Source organism: Tursiops truncatus, chromosome 15, assembly GCF_011762595.2.
Source record: "Tursiops truncatus isolate mTurTru1 chromosome 15, mTurTru1.mat.Y, whole genome shotgun sequence".
In the NCBI taxonomy this organism is placed as follows: domain Eukaryota; kingdom Metazoa; phylum Chordata; class Mammalia; order Artiodactyla; family Delphinidae; genus Tursiops; species Tursiops truncatus.
Window position 1 is genome coordinate 6,830,433 of NC_047048.1, and position 8,423 is coordinate 6,838,855.

The 8,423-nt window shown below is 44.6% G+C and overlaps 1 long non-coding RNA gene across 1 annotated transcript in view; it reads right to left on the reverse strand.

Moving 5' to 3' along the window:
• LOC141276455 (uncharacterized) overlaps positions 1 to 7,937 on the reverse strand; it is a 41,830-nt gene extending 33,893 nt beyond the window's left edge. Inside the window, exons 1-2 of the long non-coding RNA XR_012325982.1 lie at positions 7,564 to 7,937; positions 3,343 to 3,450 (exon numbers count right to left, since the gene is read on the reverse strand). This is a non-coding gene — a long non-coding RNA (uncharacterized lncRNA). The remainder of the gene's footprint in view (positions 1 to 3,342; positions 3,451 to 7,563) is intronic.
• Between the last annotated feature and the right edge of the window lie 486 nt (positions 7,938 to 8,423).

Sequence of the window (8,423 nt, forward strand, 5' to 3'; positions counted from 1 at the left end):
CTTTACTGTGATATTCGCTTTATTTCGGTGGTCCAGAACCAAACCCACAATATCTCCGAGGTACGCCTGTACCTAGGAGTGGAACTACTGAGTCATATGGTAATTCTATATTTACCTTTGTGAGGAACTGTCAAACTGTTTTCCACAGAGGCTGCCCATCAGCAGTGTACAAGGGTTCCAATTTCTACACATCCTGTCTGACAACTGTCACTTTTATCTTTCCTTTTTTTGAAAAATTATAGTCATCCTAGTGGGGGTGAAGTGGTTTTGATTTGCATTTCCTAATGACTAATGATACACTGACCATCTTTTCATGTGCTTATGGCTTTTCATATATCTTCTTTGGAGAAATGTCTAATCAAGTCCTTTGCCCATCTTTTAAATTGGGTGGTTTTTCTTTTTGTTGTTGAGTCTAATGCCTTTGTAAACTGACTTTCAATTAAATCTCACATCTTATTTTTAGTCTCTATATTAACCCCACTTCCAGAGGTACCTGCTGCCACCAGTTCCTGAGGGGTGCACCTGAAGTTGTGCCACAGCTTACTGGGGTTCTGTTTGTGGGTGTTTTTCCCATCTTTTTATCCCCCCTGTATTTCATTTTCAGTAGTTTCTATTGGTATGACTTCAAGTTCATAATCTTTTTTTCTGTAGTGTCTAGTCCACTGTTTACCCCATTCACCATACTTTTCATCTCAGACATTTTATTTGTCATTTCTAGAACTTAGATTTGGGCCTTTTTATATCCTCTTTATCTCCTCTTATCATGCTCATACTTTCCTCTACCTTCTTCAACATAAGATATATATTTTGAACAGCTGTTTTGCTCTCCTTGTCTACTAATTCTATCATCTGTGTCATTTCTGGGTCTGTCTCTATTGTTTGATTTTCTTGCCTCACTATGGGTTGTTTTCCTGCTTTTTCGAATCACTGATTCTTTTTTTTTTTTTCTTCCATGCTGCATGGCTTGTGGGACCTTAGTTCCCGGACCAGGGATTGAACGCGCACCCTTGGCAGTGAAAGCGTGGAGTCCTAACCACTGGACCGCCAGAGAATTCATATCTGACTCTTTTTATATTAGATGTCAGACACCGTGAATTTTACATCTGGGTGCTGAATTTCTTTGTGTTCCTTTAAATATTTTTGGCTTCTCTGTTGGGATGCAGCTAAGCTATTTGGAAATAGTTTGTAATTTTTTTCAAGGCTTGCTTTTAAGATTTGTCAGTGGGACCAAAGCAGTCTTTAGTCTAGGGCTGATTTGGCTACAGTACTATGTAGCAAATACCTTTCGGAGTCCTCTCAATGCCTTGTGTATTATGAGGTTTTCCATTCTGGCTGTTAGGAATGTGAAATATTCCTAGACTTGTGTGCTCTCTAGAAAGTGTTTCACCTGTTCCTTTCTGGTGGTTCAGTATCCAGCCTTGAGTAGTTTCTTCATCCACACGTGATGATAAGTACTCAGCCAAAGACTCAAGAGGAACCCTCTGAAGATTTCAGGACCTCTTTCTCTGTCTCTGTGCAGCTCTCCTTCCAATACTTTGCCCTGTAAACTCAAGCTCTCTTGGCCGAAGCTCTATCTCCTCAACTCAGGGAACCCAGTGGGCTGTGTGTCAGGTCCCCCTTCTTGTACTGCAGCCTGGGAACTCTATCCAGACAGCAAGCTGGGGCAATGATAGGGCTGACCTCATTCTTTTCCCTTTTCTCAGGTATCAATGTCCTGTGCTGCCCACTGTCCAATATCTGAAAACAATTGTTTTATATACTTTGCCCCTTTTTTCAATTTGGCTGCACCGCGCGACTTGCGGGATCTTAGTTCCCAGACCAGGGATTGAACCCGGACCCTCAGCAGTGAGAGTGCGGAGTCCTAACCACTGAACTGCCAGGGAATTCCCCTTTGCCCATTCTTAAGTCATTTAAAGTGGGAGGGTGAATGCAGTCCCCGTTACTCCATCATGGGCAGAGATGAAGTGTCCTTGCTTGTCTCATCACAGCAGACAACTTTAAAGGCCATAGGTCATGGTATGATTTGTCTGTCTTAGGATCATGGGTCTTCCCACCTTTCCCATCAGTTGCGGTCAGTGACACTAAGCACAAAATTCTACTGCTACAGTGGGCTGCCCACTCAGTGTGGGCCATGGGAAGACGGGGCTGATTTCCTTCGAAGAATCTGTGAGCCCGGATGGGCCCATGGCCAACTTGCGTAGAGTGAGCCTGCTTAGGACTCCTTCTTTGACTCATTTACCAGTTGGCCTGAAAATATGTCCACTCGAGGGAGGAGAGGACAAAAAAGGAAGTTTTGAAACTTCGAGGGAGGAGAGGACAAAAAAGGAAGTTTTGTCCAGGCTGCAGAGCAAAATGCCCTTATGGCCTTGCCAACCATAGTGCTAGGGTGTCTAGTCCACTGAACTTTGGCATGGCCAACAGAGCATCACAGTGGGGCTCCTGCGGGTTTGAAGCAAGATGACATTTCAGCAGATAACTATTCTCCCTTCAGGAAGCATCTTCTATTGTGCTCCTGAAGTCTGGTGTAAATATCGGGGGTAGAAATTTACCGTGAAACCTGAGCTGAGCACTGTTTATCCATCTCGCCTCAGAATGGGGCAACCCAGAGCCTTCCATAACTAAGTAGACTCCAGATTCTGAAGGCCTAAGTAAGCTACCTGAGACATTGTTTACATCTTTGTATGCTTCTCCCCTCCCCTGTCACATATGTTTTCACTTGGCCCATTTGGGAGGGAGTCCCCTATGACGAGGTAAACGAGGGTAAAAAGACTCTAGCCAGATTTACAGATGGTTCCTTGTAGTATGCTAGTACTGCCTAGAAGTGAACTGGTTCAGCATTATTCAATCAAAAGCCCATAGACAGTTTCATTTTGAAGATGGTAGCATAAAGGCAGCATTTCCTCTCTACCTTCTCGCAACCATCCAAGAGCAATGGAGAGAATAAGAAACAGAAACACAAATTCCAATTTCAGCAAAACAATCAACTAGCTCCAGCTTCAAACCACAATTCCAATGGAATGGCTGCCGAAAGTAGTGGAGTTCCAGAGGTGTGTGTGGAAGGAAGGGTAGCAAGGTCACTGCTATTGCAGATCTCAAAAACAGCCAGGACAATACATGTCTCAAGGATGAGGGGCATACCATGGCACGCAAAAGCCCTTGAGGGTCTGTCTCAGGTGTTTGAGATGGGGAACTGAGTAGGTCAGAGAGGAGCTTCCTGGACCCAGTTTAACTCAGAGAAACAGAAGAGTTGGAGTGAATGACAGTCAGACTGGCAAGTCCCAGCATGAGGCCCTCTCTCTCTCTCTCTCTCTCTGGGGTAGCAAGGTAAAAGAGGGACTTTACCGGACATCCCTGGTGGTCCAGTGGTTAAGACTCCGTGCTTCCACTGCCGGGGACGAGGGCTCGGATCCCTGGTCGGGGAACTAAGATCCCGCATGCCACATGGTGCAGCTAAAAAAAAAAAAAGAGAGAGAGAGACAGAGAGAGAGACACTTTACATTATGAAAAACTCTACAAGTAAGTAAACAGGGAGTTGGATGAACTCAACAGCATAATAAGGTAGGTCTGATATTATCAAACACACCTTAGTTTCAGGTACCCAAAGAAAATTCACAAAACTTGGCTATATATTAGGCTACAAAGAAAGCCTTGTTAAGCTTGAAAAAATAGAACTAATACACATCCATCATTCTCTGATCACTGTGTAGTATCACTAAACATTAAGATTAAAACTAAGAGAAAAAAAATGTCCCTATGACCTGAATATTTTTTTATTTTTCTCTTTTAAAAGAACTCTTTTTTTTTTCAGGCTGAAGGCAAAGGGAACATGAACCGGCTGGTGAAGAAGGGAGGTTATTCATACCAGCTACAGCTTTGTTGTAGAAAAGTTCTATAGCTTCTACATATATTTCTTTAAAAGAAACTTGAGTCAATAAAGAAGTACAAATCAAAATGCTTAGAAAATAACAAAACCACAACCTTACAGAATCTATGAGATACAGCTAAAACAGTGCTTTTAAAAAAAAAATTTTTTTTTTTTGGCCGCACCATGCAGCTTGCAGGATCGAACCTGGGCCCCCAAAGTGAAAGCGCCGAGTCCTAACCGCTGGACCGCCAGGGAATTCCCTAAAACAGTGCTTATATGAAATGTTTTTAGCCTCAATTAATAAAAAATTAAAATAAAATAAGTAAGCATCCAATGCAAGAAATTAAGATCTTTAAGACGTTGACTGGTGTGTGGGTCACCGTGGAGCCACGCCTCTCCATTGCCTGCTGGGCTGCGTGCCCCCTCCTCACTCTACAGCCAGCAGTAAGCACGCCCCACCTCACATTCTGCCTATGGCCCACCTGCCAGCTCCCAGCCCTTGCCAAGGTACATCAAAGGGCACTGGTACTACTTTGTGAAGACCCCTTTTAAAGCTTGACATGCTTTGCCCTAGTCCATGCTATTACGACTCCAGTCAGCAAAGGAGAAGTACCAAACCACCAGAACCCAGGCAGACGGTCACAGCCAGGGCAGCTACAGCTTTCTTGTAGAGTTTCTTCTGACATTTCTCTCCTTAAAGAAGGAGAAAAGATATCCACTATTATTTAACTAGTTCTAGATGCTCAAAAACTAAATTACACAAGAGAAATTAGAGATTTTAAAAAATCAAAAGAAGTTAAAACTATCACCATTTGAATATCAGGGGATCTCTACCTAGAAAAAATGAAGAAAATAACCGAAAAAAAAAAGTATTATGAACAGTAAGTGAAATCAGTAGGAGGTTGGATACAGTCCTGAGGCCCGAATGGAGCACCAGGTTTCTTGGGAAACTGTCAGGAATGTAGTGGCAGGTCATGTCTATCAGATCCCTTCACTGAGGGTGTGGTCATTTAAACATTCTGGAAGAAACACTTATTCTGTATTTGGGTTTTCTTTCCCAGCAGGTCATGCCTCTGAGTATTTCACCAACCCTGGAATTACTGACTTTGCATAACACAGGGGGGTCCAGACAAAATCTCTCCAACCAGGAAACTCATTTCCTAGTGAGAGAAATAAGACAGTTGGCCAGCCATGGACCATGATCATATTTCCCATCCACAAGAAGCAGCTGGTCCTATAGAACAATGAAACGGTGTTCTGAAAGCAGATCTAGCAGTACCCAGGAGACTGCACCTGTGAGGCTGGGACACTTTCTTGTAGAAAATGATACGTGGAAAAAAAAGAAAAGAAAAGAAAATGATATGTGATCTCACACAGTGACTGAAACGCAGTGTCAATTCTCCCTCAGCCGATATTAGATGTTCAGAAACCAAGGGCTGGGGTCGGGGGTGGAAGGTGGCAGCTCTCACTATTACTTTGATCTCTAAAAATATTTCCTTTCCATCCCCCAAATCACTCATGTTCTGTGGACTTGACTGTCCAAGTGGGCGAGGTATTTTCACCAGGGAACCCGGTGAGGGTTCCACCTGGCCATCTGGGACTCCTCCCACCACAGGCTAATGGCAGAAAAGGGTGTTCCCGTGCTAGCTGTGCTCTGATTATACAGGGGAAATGGGGTTGTTACTCCCCGATAGGGTTTGGGAGGGGCAGAGGAGGTTGCCTCCTTGCACCACCACACCCAGTGGCACAAATTAACCGAAAACGATCACAGTGCATATTAACGTTCTAATTTTCCTCCCCCACGACTATCCTGTACACCAGGGTTTGCGGTAGCTAAGACTACCAATTTGTTCAAGGTTTCAGGATAGTAAGAAACAACCCTCGGCTGACGGGAAATACAGGAGGAATGGGCAGCACTTGGAAACTGTGAACTCCAGAAGGAATGTTTAAAGTGGTCCGAGATGTCACAGCTGCATATCTGGATGTGACTTGGTGTCATCTTTTTTTCTGGGGGGCAGGGTGGGGGCAGCGTCTAAGTGCATTTGCGGCTGTGATAACTGGAGAGATGAAACCAAGTACACATCGGGGTGCCCAGAGCTTAGTTCTGGGCCCTCTTCTCTGTCTACGTGCTGCACCTTAGCAACCTCACCCAGTCTCATGGCTTTAACTAGCTCCTGTACACCGATGACTCCTAAACCTACATTTTCACTTCCGGCCTCACCTGCAAATCCAAACTATATATCCACCTGCCTACTTGATCAACTACTTGGAGGCCTCACAAGTGTCTCAAATCAATATATCCAAAGCAAAGCTACTGATTTCTGGCTATCAGCATCCCCTAACCTTCTTCTGCCACAGTCTCCTTTTTTTTGTCAATAAATGGCACCATAAGCCACCCAGTTGCTCAAAACAAAAATCTAGAGCTGCCCTGTCCAATATGGTAGCCACTAACCACATGTAACCACTTCAATTTAAATTTTAATTAATTAAAATAAAGTAAAATAAAAATTTCAGGTTCTCAGCTTTATTAGCCACATTTCAAGTGCTCAATGGCCACATGTAGCTAGTAGCTACCATACTGGACAGTCAGATACAGAACATTTCCATCATCACAGAGAGATCTATTGGACAGTGCTTCTCTAGAGAGGTTGCCATTGATTCCTCTTTCCCTCACCTCCCACATGTAATCCATTGACAAACCCCATGGATTTTACCTCCAAAACATTCCCTGAATCAATCCATTACTCTCCAACCTACTCCTACAACCCTAGTCTCTGCCACCATCACCTTTCACCCCGACTGCTGAACTCACTTCTTAATTGCCCTAGTTTCAATCATCCCCACTGTAACCATTTCCGCTATAGCAGACAGAATGATTCTTTTTGAAACTGAACATCAGATCATCTCTTGCTCCTGCTACAATCCTTCCAATGGTTTCTGTGGCAGAGGCTGTGGTTTTATCCTAATATCCTTTCTCCCCTTCCACCTCGGTAATAGAACCTCTGAAGTTTAGGTGAGCACATAGAAGCCCAAAATAAAGAAAACATTTTCCAGAGTCCCTCCTTGCACTTAGGTGTGGTCATGTGACTGAATTCTGACCAGGGTGAGCCAACGACGTTGTGTGTATGTCCTTAAAAAGAGCAGGTTCTTCCTGCTGCTGTAACAGACATGATGGCCAAAGCTGGAATAGACCATGAGGTGAACTTGGGAGGGGAGGTCATGCACTGTGGAGCAACAAGATAGAGGGAGTGTGGGTCCCTGACACAGTGGAGCAACCCACCAGCCCTGGAACACCTACCTAGACTTTTACATGAGAGAGAAATAAACTTCATCTTGTTTAAGCCCCGATTATGTGAGGTATTCTGTCATAGTGGGACTTAATTCTAATACAGCTTCCCATCACACTTAGAAGAAAATCCCAAGTTCCTTACTGAAGTCTGTAAGGTTCTACACGATCAGGTCCCACTCCAGTATAATCACTCCAACCTGCTTTGTTCTTTGCTGCTTCCACACACCAAGCTTCCTCAAGCTTTAGGGCCTTCGAACTTGCTTTTCCTTCTGCCTGGGTTGCTCCTTTTCTGTTATTCAGGTCTTAGCTTTAAATATCACTGCTTCAGAGATGGTCCCCTGACCAATCTGAAATACCCAAGTCACTCTCTTTTACAATACCTTACTTTGGTTCTCTGCATAGAACTTACCAGAGTTGATGATTCTTTGTTTATTGTCTGCCTCTCCTACTAGAATGTAAATTCCATGAGGATAGGAATTTTGATTGGTTGGTTCACTGCTGTAGTCCAAGTGTCTACAACAGTTCCTGAACCCTAGTAAACTACTCAATAAGTGTTTGTCAAATGAATGCTCAAATACTGTTCCACGGATAGGGTGGTGGTTAAAAGCAGGACTTCTAAAGTCAGACGTCCCAGAACAGAACACTGGCTGGGCCACGAATCAGTCGTGTGACCTACCTAAGTTGTATACCTAAGACTCTCTGTAAAATGAGATTTCCTACAGCATAGGGTAGGAGTGAAAAATATATACATATATAGCGTTTATAAAGCACTCCCTCTCCTTCTCCCTTCCTTACTCTGAGAGCTCCCGTCTCTTCTCCTTCTCTTTGGCCCCTCATTTGGCCACTTCCCTTCGGCTTTGCGTTCCTCTCGGCACACTCTAGCTGAAACTAGTCCTTTGAAATTTAGCGGGAATTATCATCCCTCAGGAGGACCATAGCTGCGCACGCGCAGGACACCCACTCTTTCTCGTCAGCAATCTTTGCAGCCTCGACAGCCAATCAGAGTTATCGTCGGAGCCGAGTTCCGAAGACTCACCAATCGAGTGTGGGAGGCGGTCAGCCCTGGAGGCAGTGGCGAGAGGGGGCGGGAACAAGGAGAGAGCACGCACAGTTCTCGCAGCCAGGGTCTCAGCAGCCCAATCCGAGAGGCCTGAGGTCTGAAGGCAGTGGGGCGTGGCGTTGGCAGCTCCCGCAACTCGAGGCCGTCCAATGCCGGGCCAATCAGACTGAGGAGGTGGAGGAGGCTAGCCAATTAGCGTGCAGGACAGG